The sequence below is a fragment of the Lynx rufus genome, unplaced genomic scaffold (genome assembly GCF_022079265.1).
Source record: "Lynx rufus isolate CCGP_SWC_20201006 ecotype Redwood Valley unplaced genomic scaffold, mLynRuf1.p SCAF_6, whole genome shotgun sequence".
NCBI lineage: Eukaryota > Metazoa > Chordata > Mammalia > Carnivora > Felidae > Lynx > Lynx rufus.
In genome coordinates, this window is record NW_025814878.1 from 2713885 (window position 1) to 2732386 (window position 18502).

Below are 18502 nucleotides of genomic sequence, written 5' to 3' on the forward strand. Positions count from 1 at the left end.
TTGAGTCAAACTCTATTTTGTCTGATATACATATAGCCCTCCCTGTTCCCCTTTGATTTCCACTTATGTGAAATATCTTTTTCCATCCCTTCACTTCGAGCCTGTCATTAAAGCTGAAGTGAGTCTCTTGTGAGACTGCATACATTGGGTCTTGTGCGTCCCTGCCAACTAGATTTTTAAGAAAAAAAATACCCAATTGAACTAGACCAAATAAAATTTCACCCCAAGACTTGTTGATCAGAGCAAGACACTGAGAATGCAGCAATGACTAACACTAATGTGGTTCCGCCCCCTGAATTCAGGGTCCGGAAGGTCTGTGACCTTGGCGTAAGTTTATATGCCCACATGCTGCATGCACACTGCATGTGATAAGACAGCCCAGGCTCCCTGCTGCTCTCTGACATCAAACCTCCCTTCAAAGTGTCATCTTATTCTGGACTTTCTGTCTGTGTCCTTTCAAAATGTGCCTGCCTGTGTCACTTACCTCATGGTCCTGCTTCCATTACTAGTTGATAGATAATGGCCAAGTATTCTGATAAACCTATATGGCAGTTAAACCCCCAGGACTGAATTCCAGCTCTATCATTTGCTATTCATACAGATTGTCTGGGCTTGATTTTCTCCTTGGTAAATGGGATAATAACCGTACCTACTGCAAAGGATTATGGGAAAGACGAAACGAGATAGACTTTGTAACACACCAAGAACAGTGCCCCCACAAAGAGTGATTAATAAATATTAGCAGATATCATTACTATCCTTATTAATGTGTTCATGGCTCCTGTCTTACCTGCCTTCCCAAGCAACTATATGCAGTTTAATTGAGGCCTTCTTGATATTCAAACCTTTGTCTTGCTGAGCACTCAGGGTTGGAATCCAGCTATGGTGTCAGGTTGGTGGGGGGATTTGGAGACAGGTGTGCTGGTCAGCGCTGGTCAGACACAGGTGTAGATGTGTGTGCTCTATCTATAGTATCCTTTGAGGGTCTTTGCAAATGTTACCTGCTATTTAGGTACATTCCACCTTTCCGTAAAGTTGGTCCTGGTCACGATTTTGTTTGCACCAACAAACATTTATGTATCCCATCACCACTCTCTTGATCCAAAACTTTCTTTTTTTAAATTTTTTTTTTCAACGTTTATTTATTTTTGGGACAGAGAGAGACAGAGCATGAACGGGGGAGGGGCAGAGAGAGAGGGAGACACAGAATCAGAAACAGGCTCCAGGCTCTGAGCCATCAGCCCAGAGCCCGACGCGGGGCTCGAACTCCCGGACCGCGAGATCGTGACCTGGCTGAAGTCGGACGCTTAACCGACTGCGCCACCCAGGCGCCCCTTGATCCAAAACTTTCATATGATACAATATAACTTGAAATCCTTAACTCCCTAGTGATCCGATCCATCTTTATTTCCCAATCTTACCTAAATTTCTCCCACTTAAGCTCCAAACAGCCTCACTCATCAACTGGCCTTGCCAACACCCTCTGCTTTCTGGCCTCACTGCCTTTGCTAGCGCTAATCCCTCCGACAACCATGTTTCCCCCGCCCCCACCCCGCCATCTCCTCCACCGACTCCATTGTCAGCCCAGAACTCTTCCAGGAAGTTCTATCAGACCTGAATTGCTGCTTCCACCAGCCCTTACCATGCCAAAAATCATGTTTCCTCTCCGCGTTCCTAAAGCATTCATAGTATTCTTCTGGAACATTCTCTGGGTTATGATTATCTGAATACATGTCTTATTGTTGCTACCTCAGTGTGAGTTACTGTAACCTTGTTATTATAACATTGTCTTTCATTTCATAGTATCCCCCTGGGAACTCCCAGACAGTAGGTATTAAAAGTTTGTTCAGTTGAGTAATTTGCACCTTTCAAAACAACTGAGTTTTAACATTAAAAAAAACAGCATCACCACAATACACATTAGTATCACTAAGAGCTCCTGCACATCCCACATTCTAAGAGTCAGTCCCATGTCAGCAGGCACACCTTGGCTGACGGCTGGCTGTGTAAACTTGCACACATTCTTAACCTCTCTGGGCTCCAGTTTCCTCATGGCTAATGTGGGACAATAACAGTACCAACCTCACTAAGAGGGGAAAATGAGTGAGTCTGTATAAGACCCAGGAAAGCTCCTGGCACACAGGAAGTGGTCGTGGAATATCAGCAGCGACCTACTGGAGGCCCCTGTCCACCTGGCTCTCACCCTGGAGAAGTCTGGAAAATGACCATTGGGATGCTGTCATTACCAACTCTCACCAATAGGAGGCACCCAACCTCCAGGGCTGTGACGATTTACCTTCCAGAATCAGCCCAGGAATACAGAATTCAGTTTGGGGCTGGGGGCAGAGGTGTGTTTATAAATGTCAAGAAAACCTCGGGTTTTAAAGGTCACCACATGGTCCTCTGAAAGAAGTTACACAGGAGGACATTTGGCAAGTTCCACTGGACCTCTCTCTCTACCCACCATCTGTTTGGAAAAGGCAAAGGTGCCAAGGTGTAGATGGCAGAGCAGAAGGGGGGTGGTCAAGGACATAGGAGATAAGGAAGCTGGGTTTGTAGCTGGTGGTGCATGTATCGATTTTCGTTCCAGGATTCGCTGAAATACATCCACCTAGCCTAGCTGCTGTGGTCATCTCCTAACAGGGATATGGTCCACACGAAATCATTTTCCTTTCAGTGTGTCCCCCGTTGCCTCCTCTAGCCAGGTTGTTGACCTATCCCCTGGACCTGAGCATGCCCACTCCCACACTGTGGACCACCTGCCCCAATTCTGCTGGATTTGTAGGCCCAGCTCATAATCCACCTCTTCTAGGAAGCCTTCCCTGATTTCTCTAGTCCAGCAAACTTCTCTGTTGAGCATCTCCAACTGGCTTTTCCACAGTCAGGGACTATCTCCAATGTCACCTGTCAGGCATTTTTCAGGTAGCAGCCCAAGGACAGGGACATGCCTTGTTTGTGCCCCATGAAGGAGTCAGTGCAGAGTCCTGAATGAGCTCAGTAGATGCTGACTATGGAATGACCAGAGAAGGGCCAGGAGTCTTATAGGTGTGCAAGAGTGAATGGTTGGCCCCTTAATCTCCACCATAGACAAAAAAAAAATTCCCATTTAAAATGTGACCTTGCCCATGGGTTTGACGTGATGAGCCATTTTCTCCAATGCTGTAACCAAACTATGACAAGCGAAAGCTCTCACAGTCATGTCTTATGTAGGAAGTGTGCATTGTCTGGGCCTTGGGTCCTTTCCATTCTCTCGACAGCATGTGTTACATTTTTTCACCACAGTTGACTTTACTTATTTAGTATTCCATGAGATTCTGGGCCACCTGTTCTATGTATGATGGAAAAGCCGAGGTGCCCCTGGGGGACTTGCAGGGGAGCTTGGCCAAAAATGCTGAAAATTTGTATGGAGTTTCAGTCTCCTCATCTGTAAAATGGGCATGCCTTATGTGTTCTGCTTTTCCTCGCTCCTGTAAGGAATATGATATTAGCTTAAGTCAGTTTTCTAAGCCTTGTCTCTTATGAAATGAAATTCTTTATTTCTTATGAAAGGAAATGAACTTATCAGAAACCAGGTGGGAGATTTCCTGGTGCGGTGGGGTGAAGGGTTACTCTCCTTTCTTTGTCCTCAAAATATTCCAGCTACTACTTCTTTAAAATGTAAAGTATTATTGTCTCAGAAATAGCATTTGAGTGAATCTATCTAACGCCTGATAAGCTGTTGACCTGACTTGAACATTATCTACATCCTCCATCAGATAATATGTCCCCAAGGCAAAGACCATGTCCTTTTATTCAGTTTTCTACCCCCCAGAACCTACCAGCACAGGGCCAGGTATTTTTTAAATGCAAGAAGTTGTTAGATAAAGAGATAGGGTGAACTACAGGGCTTCCTGTAACCCTTCACCTGACCCTGAAATCTCCAACTGGTTTTTGACATTTTCATTTCTTATTATAAGAAAATAAAGTATTTCCTTTTTTTTTTTTTAAGTTTATTCATTTATTTTGAGACAGACAGAGAGATAGAGAGCGGGGAGGGGCAGAGAGGGAAGGAGAGAGAGAGAGAATCCCAAGCAGCACAGAGCCCAACTCAGGGCTCTAACTCACGAACTGTGAGATCATGACCTGGGCTGAAACCAAGAGCCGGATGAGTAACTGACTGAGCCACCCAGGCGCCCCCAAGATAAAGTATTTCATTTCCTAAGAGACAAGGCTTAGAAAACTGACTTATGTCATATTCCTGATGGGAGGAAGGAAAAGCAGGAGAACACAGAGGCCATGCCCATTTTCCAGACGAGGAGACTGAAACCCCATACAAAGCTCAGCAATTTGGCCAGGCTCACCTGGCAAGTCGGAGGTGGTGCTACTGCTCCAGCCCAAGCCTCCTGGTTCTCAGCCATCCCTGTATTCCTGTTCTCCTCCGAGTCACCCTGTATGCCAGCCCAGGGCACAAGGTACAAGGTATTTTAGGCTCTGATGCCTTGAGGGGGACCCCAGCAGGATTCACTGTCGTGAAGCCAGGTTGAGACAGGCTGAGGTGGGAAACTGGCAGGATGCTGCCTGGACGGGGGCACCCAGGGCCCGGCCACCCCCGGGCTGGTGTAAGGCACCAACCTGCTCTTCTGCAAACACAGTCTGCTCGAGACCAAACCAGCGTGATTCAACTGTCCAAAGCCCGGAAGCTCAGCCCATGCTTCAGAAACTGTGTGAGTAAAGAAAAGGACGTGATCTATATCTGGCTGATGAGTCAGAGGGCGACGGCTGGCACAGCTGTGGCGTGGGAGTCTGCTGTGTCCATCCGGCCTCTAGACCCTGCCGGCCAGCGTCAGCTGCCTTTCTCATGTCCCCAGCCTCCCTGCCCAGCCACGCTTCCCTGGGCTCCTGGCGGGTGCTTTTGAAAAGGGTAGCAGGAAAAGAAAGGATGAATGAGACTCTGGTGAACCTTCCAAAACTGCTCACCTGAGCCCCAGACTGGGAGGAAGCCAGGCCTTCCTGGCCCGCAGAGCACTTTTTTGGCATCGGAAAACTCATCCCCTTTCCCCTAATGTAAACCTCTGATTTCAAGAAGAGAATGAATCAAGTCATTAGCCGGGAGGTATAAATAAATAAGAGCACCTTATTAGGCTATCTGTCTTTTATCCAGAAACTTGGAAAACAAAGACTGTTAAGCAAGGCGATGTTCAGGTGTCACAGGGACACGGACAGGACACCTTAGGAAAAAGAGGCTCCTTCTTCATTCCTGAAAACAGGGCTGGTTAGAGGCCACTTCCTTTGTCCTTTTTTTCCAGTTCAATCACACAGGCTCTCACATACTGGACTCACGTTTATTTATTTTGAGAGAGAGAAGGGGGAGGGCAGAGAGAGAATCCCAAGCAGCCTCTGCACTGTCAGCATAGAGCCCCCCGCCCCCCCATGCATGGCTCGAACCCACGAACCATGAGATCATGACCCGAACCGAAACCAAGAGTCGGATGCTCAACTGACTGAGCCATCCGAGCGTCCCTGGATTTCTTCTAAGTCAACAAGACTGTGTATAAACTTTGTTCAAACCCAAAGCCTGATTTCTGACTGCCATGCACACACGCACGCATTGTATGTTTGCTTTGTGAACGAGTAGCCTAAAAGAAAACCATCTTGTCCTTGACCTATGGGTCACATTCCAATTCCCTGCATCCCTTTACAATGGAACCCCATAGTTCCTGCCTATATGCTAATCTGTCATCTCTTCAGCTTTTACAAGATGTAAAAAGTAGATAACTCTGTAAGAACCGTACCTTCTCCAGAGCACTTTCTTCCCCATGAAGTGCATGTTTCTGGGGCAGCTGTCCAAACTTGGGTTACAATAAAACTTTGCTTTCTCGCTTCTAAAGATTCTAAAAGGTGTGTTCATTTTGTGTCAACAGCCCAATTTGGCCATCCACCTCCTTTTGGTCACACATGTCCTGACTCCTCCTTCCCCTGTAAATTTCCCTGAGGCTAGAAACATACCCCTCCCCCCTTGTCCTTTATCCTGTAGGGTCAACATGACTGTGGACAATGGACTTTCTGTTTGACCTCGCAATGGATTTTTGCATTGCAGAAAGTCTGATATTTAGGGATTTCTACTTGCAGTGAGCTCTAATGCCACACCCAGAAGATCTGGGCCCTTTTCAGAACTTGACCACAAACGTAGGAGCAGCCTCACTCAGGAAGACTGATTCCTGGATGCCAAGAAGACGCTCAGTCTCTCTGCTCTGCACGTAGCCACCTGCAGTTCTCCACCACTTGGGAGAACACCCAGACACCAAGGGTCCTGATTATGGGGGCAGGCCAAGTGAGGACCGGGAGGGAGAACTCTCCAGCTCTGGCCCCTCCACACCCCCACCCCCAGCTCTTCGGCCAGTGACCTCTCTAAGCAGAGGCACTGCCTGCCTGTCCCCTCATTTCACCTCTGCTCCGAGGTCTCTCTCTCTCTAGGGCATGAGACATGATTGTGAGACAAGGATAAACTACAGGCAGCAGGCGTCGGCGTGGTCCCAGCCACGCTGCATCACTGGGACAAAGAATCAGGTTGCTCCCTTGACATCATGTGGGTACCCCCCAAACAGAACCGAAGAGCAGGAAAAACAAAACAAAACAAAAAAACAAAAAAAAAGTTCACAGATGAAAAGTAGTCAATCTAAAGTGTTCTTTAAATGTAATCTTTTCTTTATGGACTTGGCCCCCAAATGGGGGAGCATCCGTATCCCTCTCCCCAAGGCTCTCACTCACGCCAGGAGGAACGTGGGCAGAACAAAAGCCATCGCCACATTGCATCATTACCTCCACACCTGCCTCAGGGAGTAGGTACAGCTATTGCCCCAGTGAGACTCCGGGAGGCTGAGTAACTTGCCATACCGATCATAAGAACGGGGATCTCAGCTCAGACTGGGCAACGCCAGTCTTGGGTCTTACCTAAAACTCGTGACATGAAGTGGGATTAGAGGAACCTAAAAGAGCATGGCCAAGCCTCTTGGGAGAATGACCAAACGGGGGCCTCTCCAGCCATGGACAAAGCCACCTGTGATCACACTGTGGTCTCTCTCCTGCCCCCAGACCCCATGCTCATGCACAAAGCCACATTCCATGCTGCCTCAGACACACAGAACGCAGGTCCTCCAAGGCACACTTGCGGGAGTGTCCCCAAATTGTGCGGGAGGCCTGGCTGCTGCTTGCAGAGCCCATAGGGTCCCTGCTGACTGTTCCCTCTCCTGCTTCCTGAATGTAAAAGCCCAGTGGTTAGAGACAAGTGGGTTCTGCTTTTACACATCTGCTGTAGACATTTCAAAGGAAGCCACAGCAGTCGATGGCAACTAGGAGTTTCCCTCACTGTCTCTTATCATTTGAGAATAAGCATAACACAGCTGTTATACTGATGGGTGCCTTTGAATCCCAGGTTTGATGTTGTGACTTTTGTTAAAGCATGGGGGAGAAATGGCAGAGCAGGAAAGGCTTGGGGGACCGTTGCAGACACGGCCCGGGCTCCCCTGAGACCCCATCCCCCAGAAGCAGTGCTAGCACTCAGCAGGCTGTGTATGCTGTGATCAGGACTGGAGGAGAAGAGGAGAGGGAGGCAGGGAGGATCAACAATGGCCAGGAGCAGAGCAGAGAGCATCATACTATATTCAGGGGCTTACTTGAGCATCACTGAGCTGGGACCTTAATTGTGGTCAGTGACCCTCAGTCACAGATGTCTGTGCACAAGCAGTGGGGAGTTAAAAGGTGATGGAAAACTTCTCTGGGAAAGTGATGGGAGCTTATTTTCTTCAATGGGCAGCTCCCCAAACATAACGGAAACTTGATCAAAATCCCAAGTAATACAGTTGGCCTACAGAAGGCAAACACGCCTGGTGCATCCCCACACAGTATCTGTTACCTGTGAAGGCCGCTAGAGAAAAGACGCCCACATGTCACAGGGAGAATGGGGTGTCACCAGGAGCCCTTCGAGAGGCGTGGTTGGAGATGGTGCAAATTTACTGGCTGGGAACCGAATATACGAATCCAAATACTGTGATTTTTATAATCGACTTCAGTGGTTAAAACTTGAAATTAAGGTTTCAAAGTGTATATATATATATATATATATATATATATATACACATATATACACACACACACATATATAAGTATATATATATACGTATATATATATATACACGTATATATACACATATATATAATCTATCACAAATACACATATATATACACATATATACACACACACACACATATATATAAGTATATATATATACGTATATATATATACACGTATATATACACATATATATAATCTATCACAAATACACATATATATACACATATATGTGTATATATACGTGTATATATACACATATATATATAATCTATCACAAGCTATCGCCACAATAGGGAAGGATGAGAAAAATTATGAATGGGAATCCAGTTTATAGAAGAGTCAAATGATGGTGGGTCTTGAGGAAGACAGCTGTGTGATTAGCGATATTCAAGAAGGTAAATGAAATTGAAGTGTGTCTGACTTCCAGTAACATAGATGAATTTCATACCTTTGCCTCCATGTGAGCACCCAGATGTACCGAGCGTTTTCAAGTTCTACTATCTTTAATCAACAAATGACGTGACTCATATGACCATATTGTTTTCCTTCCAAAGGCACATAGAAGAACCTGGTTCCTTGCCAATCGTTCGCTGTCACCAGATGTTTCATTTTAAGATATGCAGTGTATCTTAAAACACATCATGCTGTTTGGTCTGGTCATGGGACCAAGGCTCAAGGCCTTAAATTTTGTTTGCGCTTGACCAAACTGAACAGAATTTACACATTCTCTTAGGAGGGGATTCAGTAGAGTGCTTTGCATACAATAGGTGCTCAATAAGCGGCTGCGTTTTCTGCTCTGTTTGTCATGGTGACCACACCATCAAACTACAAGTGGCAATTTTCATATGACATTTAAAAAGAGTCCTGTGTGACTCAGGCTAACCACATTTTGAGAGCCTGACCCGATGTAGCTCACAATTAGCTTCACGTCTGCTCTTAGTAGCCTGGCTTCCAGCTGTCAGTCAAACAGATTTATTGAGCACCCTCTGGGTACCTGGCACAGAGCCAGGCCCTGAGATGCAAAGACGGATACAACGATGGCCCCAGTCTCCAAGTGTTCCCAACGCTCACTTGGTGGACAAGTGAGCCCAGGACAGCGAGACAGGTGTAAGAGCCAGAGCAAGGTGCTGACAGGCTTGGAGCTAGGTGCCCAAAGGTGCCCCAGGAAGTCGAACGAGGCTGGAGTGTGGAGGTGAATGAAACCTGCACCCGGTTCCGACAGACAAGTAAATGGGAGTTGGCCAGGCCTGGTGGGGACCCTGCAGGCAGAGAACAGCGCTTCCCGGTGGGCAGCGTGCCCGACACCATGGCATGGGCAGGGGGCAGCAGGACACCTGTCTGACGTCATGAGCACAACCACCTCTTATCACCACAAATTGGGGATAACAGAGAAACACCCCCACTTTGGAGGTAGGACGGTATTTGTATATTTGTGGACCTCCTATAGAATAGTGAATCTTCAACATTTGGGGGTGGGGGGACATGGAACCCTTCGAGAATGTGATTTAAACTGAAACAAAACAGACCCCCATAAATTCATCCTGGAGCCCCTGTTGAAGAAACCCTCCTGGAGACTAACGTGCATCCAAGCCAGCTGCAGCCACCGGGACCTACAGGCACAGGTACAGCTGGGCTCCGTCTCCCCACCTCTCTGCCCCTTCAGGATCACCCCCCTTCTCTGACCCAGCACCCCGGAGCCACCCACCGCTGAGAGAGGCCAGCCCAGCACAGCCTGCTCACCCAGGACCGGGGAGCTCAGCTGGGGGCGGTCCTGCTTCCTCTTCCTGCAGCTCACACACGTGTGGGCGGCTCGGGCTGTGCTGGCCCGTGTTTCCCCTGGGCCCACAGTCAACCCTTCAGCTAACAGTGTCTGAACAGAACATTCCATCCACGGCTGTCATGCAAGTGGGAGGCTCTTAGATGATGATCTATGAAGAGATCGACACAGTAAACAAACATAACAGAGAAGGCACGAGTTCACGTGGAACACTTAAGGTCTGGAGCCTCTACCCTGGCCGTTCACCCCTTCCTCCTGTTCCCCACCCCCGAGCCTCAGTCTCCCATCTGTAAATAGGGCTGCCGGATCCCCAGGGTAGACAAGAAGTCAAATCGAGGGAGGTAATGTGGGTGAAAAGTACTCCGAGCTCTAAGCCTTCCGAAAAGCCATGCGTTACTGTTAGAGAAATCATTGGAGAACTAATGATAACATCCCAGGAAAAGCAACCAGCTTTCTACTATAACCCCAAAACAAAATTTTAAATTAAAAGAGAGAGAGAGAGAGAGAGAGACCCAAGGGGGGGAGAATGGTGTGTGTCATTTGTTATAAGGTATTATAAATACCATTTATTCATTCATTCATTCATTCATTCATTTGTTAGACGAGTTCAGAATGGACAAGGAAGGAAAAGGGCCCTGAGTATAATTCCGGGTTGGATCAGGGACTCCCAGAGCTCTGGCTGGCACTCTTCCCTCTTGACGCCACTGTGTCTGCCCCAGAGTCGGGCCGAGGGTGGTTCCAGCTCCCTGTGCTCCACCAACCACTGCTTTTCCCCATCACTCCACGACTCTGCCCCCTGGCTTCCAATTGATTATGGGGGATGAGCCAGTAAAGGACAAGATAAATCCAGAGGACCTCAGTCGAAAGCAAATTAAGCAACACACATACACACATTCAAATGTGGTTCAACCCAAGTTCGAATGCTTCATTCATATACTGTTCCTTGTGTATTTTCTCCACGCACACTGCTGGGGGGAGTAGAAACAAATCTGCACTGCAGCAGCGAATACAGACTGGCAAGTAGGTGACTAGATGACAGAGGTTTGCAGGGAGACAGCCAATCCAGACTGCAAGCAGTCCCTGGGTGAACTCGGAGGGCGTGTCCCAGCAAACAGCAGGAGAGGGCCAGGGTGGTCCACACAGAGAGCCCTGAGAAGCTCAGAAGGCCGTGAGAGCCCTACAGGATTTTCAGCCTGAGATGGTTTAAACTTACGCATTTTTAAACACCCTCCCCCCAGACAGTGATGCAGAGGATGGAGGGTGACAGAAAATTGAGGGTGTTAAGATCTTTGGAAAGGAAACTGTCAGAAACTATTGACATAATGTAGGCAACATGCCACAAGAGCTTGGAACTCAGCAACAGCAACTAAGGTAACAAGGAAAGGGGTAAATGAGAATTCAGACATTTGGAGAAGGAAAAGTCCTGACCTCAGCCCTCAACTCTGCCACTTGGTAGGTATGTGACCTGCAGGTTACATAACATCCCTGAGCCTCCGTTTTATTATCTGTGAAATGGGCTTAACTGTACAGGAGTGTAATGAGAATTAAAGAGAATGAGTGTAAAGAGATGAACCTGACACACGGCAGGCACTCAAGAACGTCAGCCCCATGGAAGGAAATGGTAACTCATGACAAGGTTGGGGTCAGTAGGACCCAAACAGGAAAGAATGTGCAGAGATGAGCCACAATGAAACCTCAGTGTTGGGCAGTGAGGCTTGCCCATGGACTTCAGCAGGAACCTACATTAAAACATTTGCCAGCGGGTGCCTGGGTGGCTCAGTCGGTTAAGGGTCCGGCCCTTGGTTCGTGCTCAGGTCATGATCTCACGGTTCATGAGTTCGAGCCCTGCGTCAGGCTGTGCACTGACAGTGTAGAGCCTGCTCGGGACTCTCTCTCTCTCCGTCTCTCTCTGTCCCTCCACTAGCGCTCTCTGCCTCTCTCAAAATAAATAAATACACTTAAAAAAAATTGCCAGGAGAAAGAGCTGTGTGCCCCGTGACTCCCCACAGAGTGACTCCAAATGCAGGTGACACAGGTCATGTGACCCAGAGGACCTGCTTCTCACTGCCAAACCCCACCCCCTACGAAGGCTCAGGCTTGCTACTGCTCAAGTCAATGTACCAGCACTGTTTCCCTTTTACAAAGAGAACCAGTAACTCAGAGAACCCCTGATACTTCACCGTCCTCCCTTCCTTTCTGCCAAACCCACAGACAAATGGGAGGGGACTGGAAGTAGGACTGGAGTTAAGTGTTTCCTGGCTCCTTCCCAGGAAATGGCAGGTGTGAGCATGCTGACCAGACTCCCAGGACACCCTGGCGTTCTTCCCTTCCCAGTCAAGTGGATTCAGGCCAGGCTCTGCGGGGCGCTCAGCACATGTGCTCCTTACCCGCATCAGGGGCCCCTGGGAGCAGAGTGTGGCCAGCTAGCACTTTCTCTGTGGGAAGCCACCAACCATCTGGCTCTCCGCTGGAAATTCACCACTGTGTGGAAAGGCAAAGGGCAAACTTATTTCCGTTCACCAGGTAGTATTTGCTACATCACTTGTTTCCTATTTCAGTGCATTTTAAAAATTTCCCCTAGGGTGTGAGCACAGAGGCGCTGTGTTGTGAAACACGGTTAACTAGAGGTGCTTTTTTCATGACATCACTCAGATCGGCTCTGTGCGTATAGGGGAGCCAAAGCCCCAGCCACGGCCTGTTTTCTGGGATCTCAAAGAAATGCACAAAAGTGGGGGGGGTGCATTTAGGGGAAGTAGCAGAGAAAAGAGAAGGACAAGGAAAATAGTGTCTCCACTGAAATTAAATGTGGAATAGCACTTGGCAGAGATGACTTCTAGAAAAAGAAACTTTACCCACTTCCTTTTACTGGTCACATTAGCTATGTGTCTGTTGTTTTTTAAAGCTCAAATGATTAATTATCTGACAGGTTTAGATCTGTTACTCTCAGTATGGCTTATAACATCATATTAAAAATATTCAATTATTTTGCCCAAATTGCCAGAGACTCTGTATCATCTAGATGTCTTCACGTGCTCTAAATCTGCAGGTGACTACGATGAAGAGGGTCAGAGGTCAGAGAATTATGCTTAAATAAATAAAAAAAATTTTTAAGTTTATTTATTTATTTTGAGAGAGAGAGAGAGTGTGAGCGAGGGAGGGTCAGAGAGAGAGGGAGAGAGAGAATCCCGAGTAGGCTCCCCACTGTCGCCCGATGCGTGGCTCCAACTCACAGACCTCGAGATCATACCCTAAGCTGAAATCAAGAGTTAGACGCTCAACCGACTGAGCCACCCAGGTGTCCCAATAAATTTAAATAATGCACAAATAAATGCTTAGAAGTAGTTGACAATTAATAGAATTTTGGCTCACTGGCCTTTTAAATTGGCAGTAACACTGGTCCTGCTTGCCTACGTTGTACCAGTGGGCTGGCTGCCTCTTGGGGCATAAAATGGCTTCTGCCATTTCCCACAGTCGCCACTGCTCCAGATCACGCACTTCACCCCTTCACTCTCCCTGCCTGGCCTCCCAGGCATTTGAAAGCACAGTCTCTAGGTTAGACAGTGTATGGGTGTCTGTGGCTCTGATCGGTGTAACCAGACAGACAAAACTGTGCTCCACACGAGTGAGTTATTATCTCTCAAATATATAGAAATAATCAAGCATTTTTCCAGGTCAACTCAGAGGAAGCCAAAAGACATTTATAAACAGAGCAAGGGGTTCTAGTTCCCAGCTCCTGTGGGTTGAGTCCCCGTTTTCTTATCCTGACCCCTCCCTAACATTTTGTTGGCCATCACCAAGGGTTGAAAACCCCCTGCTTCATACCCCGCCCCCCCCACCCCCCCCCCGCCGCCGGCTTTACTGGGACTGTATCATTTCTGGACACCAGCTCATGTTGAAAGTGGGCGGGGGCAGTGGGAGGTGGGAGGTGGGTGGGAAGGTCAGAGAGCAGAGTGATTCTAACGAGTTGGACCTTTTCATCAGAGACAGCTCAATCCAAGGCTCATGTCACATCACTGATTTCCAGAAAATACCAAGCAATGACATTTTTCATGTTTGCTTTGCTTTAAATAACAGAGATGTGTCCTTGAGCCCCAGCACAGTTTAATTCACGTTTGAATTAAACAGAAGTTTCCATGCATAAAATACTTACCTTCCAGAGTTAGTACTCCGTCTGTCTTTAGAACGGAAGGTAGATGCAGATGACATGATATTATACATGGAAAATCCGATAGACTCCACCAAAAGTCTGCTAGAACTGATACATGAATTCAGCAAAGTTGCAGGATACAAAATCAATGTACAGAAATCAGTTGCATTCTTATACACTAACAATGAAGCAACAGAAAGACAAAGAAAATGATCCCATTCACAATTGCACCAAGAAGCATAAAATACCTAGGAATAAATCTAACCAAAGATGTAAAGGATCTGTATGCTGAAAACTATAGAAAGCTTATGAAGGTAATTGAAGAAGATTTAAAGAAATGGAAAGACATTCCCTGCTCATGGATTGGAAAAATAAATATTGTCAAAATGTCAATACTACCCAAAGCTATCTACACATTCAATGCAATCCCAATCAAAATTGCACCAGCATTCTTCTCGAAATTAGAACAAGCAATCCTAAAATTCATATGGAACCACAAAAGGCCCCGAATAGCCAAAGGAATTTTGAAGAAGAAGACCAAAGCAGGAGGCATCACAATCCCAGACTTTAGCCTCTACTACAAAGCTGTCATCATCAAGACAGCATGGTATTGGCACAAAAACAGACACACAGACCAATGGAATAGAATAGAAACCCCAGAACTAGACCCACAAACGTATGGCCAACTAATCTTTGACAAAGCAGGAAAGAACATCCAATGGAAAAAAGACAGCCTCTTTAACAAATGGTGCTGGGAGAACTGGACAGCAACATGCAGAAGGTTGAAACTAGACCACTCAAAGCAACCGGACAAGAAGGCTAAGCAGCTAGCCATCTGGGTGGCATAATTTCAGAGCTGCTGAGAAGGGTCACCTACCTTTTCTTCCCTCCTTACACACACATGTGTACAGACACATACACACACACTTGCACGCATGCCTGCCGAGGTCACCCATCTCTGCCAGAAACAGGGCAGGTGATCAGGAAGGGAACAAGCCGTGCAAGCAACAGGAACTGAGCATCGCAAGGAGCCAAGTCATGAATTACGACCACTTGAGCCTCACAGATAAGGTTTTTTCCTTTCACTGCTGCCAGATCACTGTGTGCAACGAGACCGTTCATTTGGAGTCACTGGTTTACATTTTGCATCAGGATAAACCTGACCCTTTCAACCTTTAGGGAAAACTTTTCCTAAGTAAATGAGTAAGTCCAAGCGTTCCGCCCGTGTGCCCCAAATGAGTTACAGTGATGCCCCCACACTGCTCCCCTCTGCTCTGGGAGAGGGCCACTCGAGGTCTGTGTGGGCCAGTCAGCCTTCCCTGCCTCTGCTCACCTGCTGGCGGGACGTAAAATTAGCATGTGGCATGAAAAAGTTTGGGAATCATTGCCTGAGGTTTAAATTCTCACAAAAATCCTTAACATTTAGCTAGCTATCCACTGAAACAGGACCAAACAACGGTTGGACTTGATTTACTGTGCTTTGTTGTAATTCCATATTTTAAAGTTCAGGTTTTAGAGGTGCTTGGGTGGCTCAGTCAGTTGAGTGACCGACTCTTGATTTTGGCTCAGGTCATGATTTCACAGTTTGTGGGTTCGAGCCCTGCCCTGAGCTCTGCGTTGAACGTGGAGCCTGCTTGGGATTCTCTCTCTCTCTCTCTCTCTCTCTCTCTCTCTCTGCCCCTCTCCCCCGCTCAAGTTCTCTCTCTAAAATAAAAAATAATAAAGTTCAGGTTTTAGAAAAACAATCTGCAATTTGCCTCTTCACTGTTTTCTCTGCTAATTTCCACTCCAGTGAAGCCAAACTCAAGCTGACTTGTTTTGGGAGGAGGCTCCTCACATCCTCCCTGCCAATCAATCCATCACGCTTCCCTCACATTGATTTCTACCTTCCCCCACAAAAGTCTATAGTCTCCAGCGTCCCTCCAACAGCTGGGGCTGCCTGACCAGCATGGTGAGCCCATCCTCCACAGCCCTGTGGTGCTGCACCCGGACCCTGAGACCAAGGACAGCTACCTTCTCCTCTTCAGGGACTGGCTGGTCATCACCAAGCAGAGGTAATTTTAAGACTGTCACCGTGTCCCTCTTGGTTAAAAGGCAATTCCTTCCAGGTCTGCATCATCTCCCAGTGCCATAAGGAGCTGCCCTTCACCTGGCAAGTAAGGCCAAGAGGCTGCGTCCCTTGGGCAACATCACATATGGAGTGGGGAGAAAACTACACAAGAGGCATATAGGAAATCCATCATTTAAAAATAAATCCTACGTGAACTAGGCCTTTTGGTTTGCATACAGATGTAGTGTATTCTCAGCAATACATCTGAACTCAGAAACCTAGAAATGAATTGAGTTAACATTATTACCACGATAATCATTCTTCTCTTTGGGAAAATATGCAATTATACTTTTTCAATATTTGCATTAGATTAGGGGAGGCTAGGTCAACAGAAGTGCAATATTACTTTTCTTGCCTGTAGGACAACTGTATACTTGCAATGTCTCCTCTCCATTTTTCTCCCACTCCCCAGAACATGCGTGTGCATGTGTATATGTGTGTAAGATGCAGAGGCATTCAGGATACTTATCCAATCTAATTCATCATGGTTTCTGAAACAAGAGTTCCCACCCAGCACATCTTTTTTTTTTTTTAATGTTTATTTAATTTTGAGAGACAGGGCGGGGGGGAGGGCAGAGAGAGGGAGAGAGAGAATCCCAAGCAGGCCCTGCAACGTCAGTGTAGGGCCTGATGCAGGGCTCAAACTCACACACCGTGAGATCATGACCTGAGCCAAAACTAACAGTCAGACGCTCAACCGACGGATGGACCCAGGTGTCCCCCACCCAGAGGATCTTTACAACTGTCCAGGCAGTTACTAGTTAAGGCCACTGATGGAGCCCAAACAATGCCTTACTTCCAGGAACTCAGGTTGTTAACTTGAGTCTGCAGAGCAAACACCCCAGGTTGCTGCCTCTCACTGGCTCTGGGCAGAGACGGAAGAGGGACCAAGGGGCCTTAACCACATTCCCCACTTTGTGCCCTCTCCCTCCCCCGCCCTTACAATTTTGAAATGTGAGCTCCACCCAAAGGAGAAATGGGAACAAGGGTCACCCACCAACTAGGTAACTCCTGCATTGTTTCAGGGAAGAGAAGAGGGGAGGGGGCCAAAGAGCCTGGTAGGCTGCAAAGAACACCACCCCGTGGACGCAGCAGAGTGGGAAAGATGGCAGCTGGGCCAATGGCCCATGAGCCACCCCGTAGGCAGCGCCCACCCCTCAACTCTCCCTGCCCTGTACTCCTCTCCCCTTGCTTTGGGAGATTCCTCTCCTCTTCCCAGAAGATCAGGAAGCTTAAAGGAAATGAAAAGCATCCTCTCTTCAGGGGAGGGCTGCTGGCCTCATGCGGTTTCCAAGGAAGCTCAAACCAGGAGCCACCCACAGGCCACCAGCAAGCAGGCTTTGGGTGCAAAAGAATGTTCCAAGCCTTTGTAAGGGATACAGGGGCCGAAAGAACACTCAGGGAGCCAGAGGGTGTGATCCCCACCGCCCACAAACAAACCCAAGGTGCAGTTAGAACCCCAAGGCAATGACAACATGGAAGAAGGTCACCCTGGAGTCTGGTCAGGAAAAGACTCCTCTGGAAAGGAGTCTGCCCGCCAGCTTCAGAGGCCTTCATTGCCAAGACACAATCAAGAGAACACTAGACTAGAGAGCATCACGGAGCAGGGTCCCGGGGAAACACCCACCCTCACCAGGCACTTTCAGAACTGAGCACCTATCCACAGCCTCACACGCCTTGGCTGGCTTAATCGTCATACCCATTTCACAGAGGAGGTGAAGCTCAGAGAGACTGAGCCCTTGACCAAGTTCTGCCAGGTGGAAGTGGCGGAAGCAGGCCTTAAACTTGCATCCTAGTCTCCAAGCGCAACTCTCTGTCAAGGCACCTCCCTCTGGTCCTGGAGGGATCAGAGGTGAGTCACACTCTCCAGGGGCACTCCCCAGGGGCACGTGCACATCACAGAGGATTCTGGGTGTTTTTCAGAAACAGGCACAGGGAATGTGTGCCAGCCTTTCAAAAAGTCCACACAGGCAGAGAAAAGCCCGGGGGAGGGCGGGATGGGCGTTGGGGGGAGATACAGACATTAGGGATTCATCAGGGAAACCTCTGAAATCCAGGGTCAGCAGCAGGGTCTTTATACAAAGCATGGCCCAGAACCGTGGGAAAGACGGCGGGGTGGGGGTGGGGGGTGGGGTGGGGGGGGTGCTGCTGCTGTAGCAATGGAAGAAAGGACCCTATTTTGCATGATGCTGATGACGGTAGCCACACGGGAAAGGAGGAGGTTGTTAACACTGTCCTCCCACTTTATAGCAAGAAGAGCACTTGCGAATTTTTCACTCTCATTTGATTTCCCTTGAAACGTTCTATTTTAAGCTTTGGGGGGAAATGTGCCACATTTTAAAGAGCTGCTCGCATCTA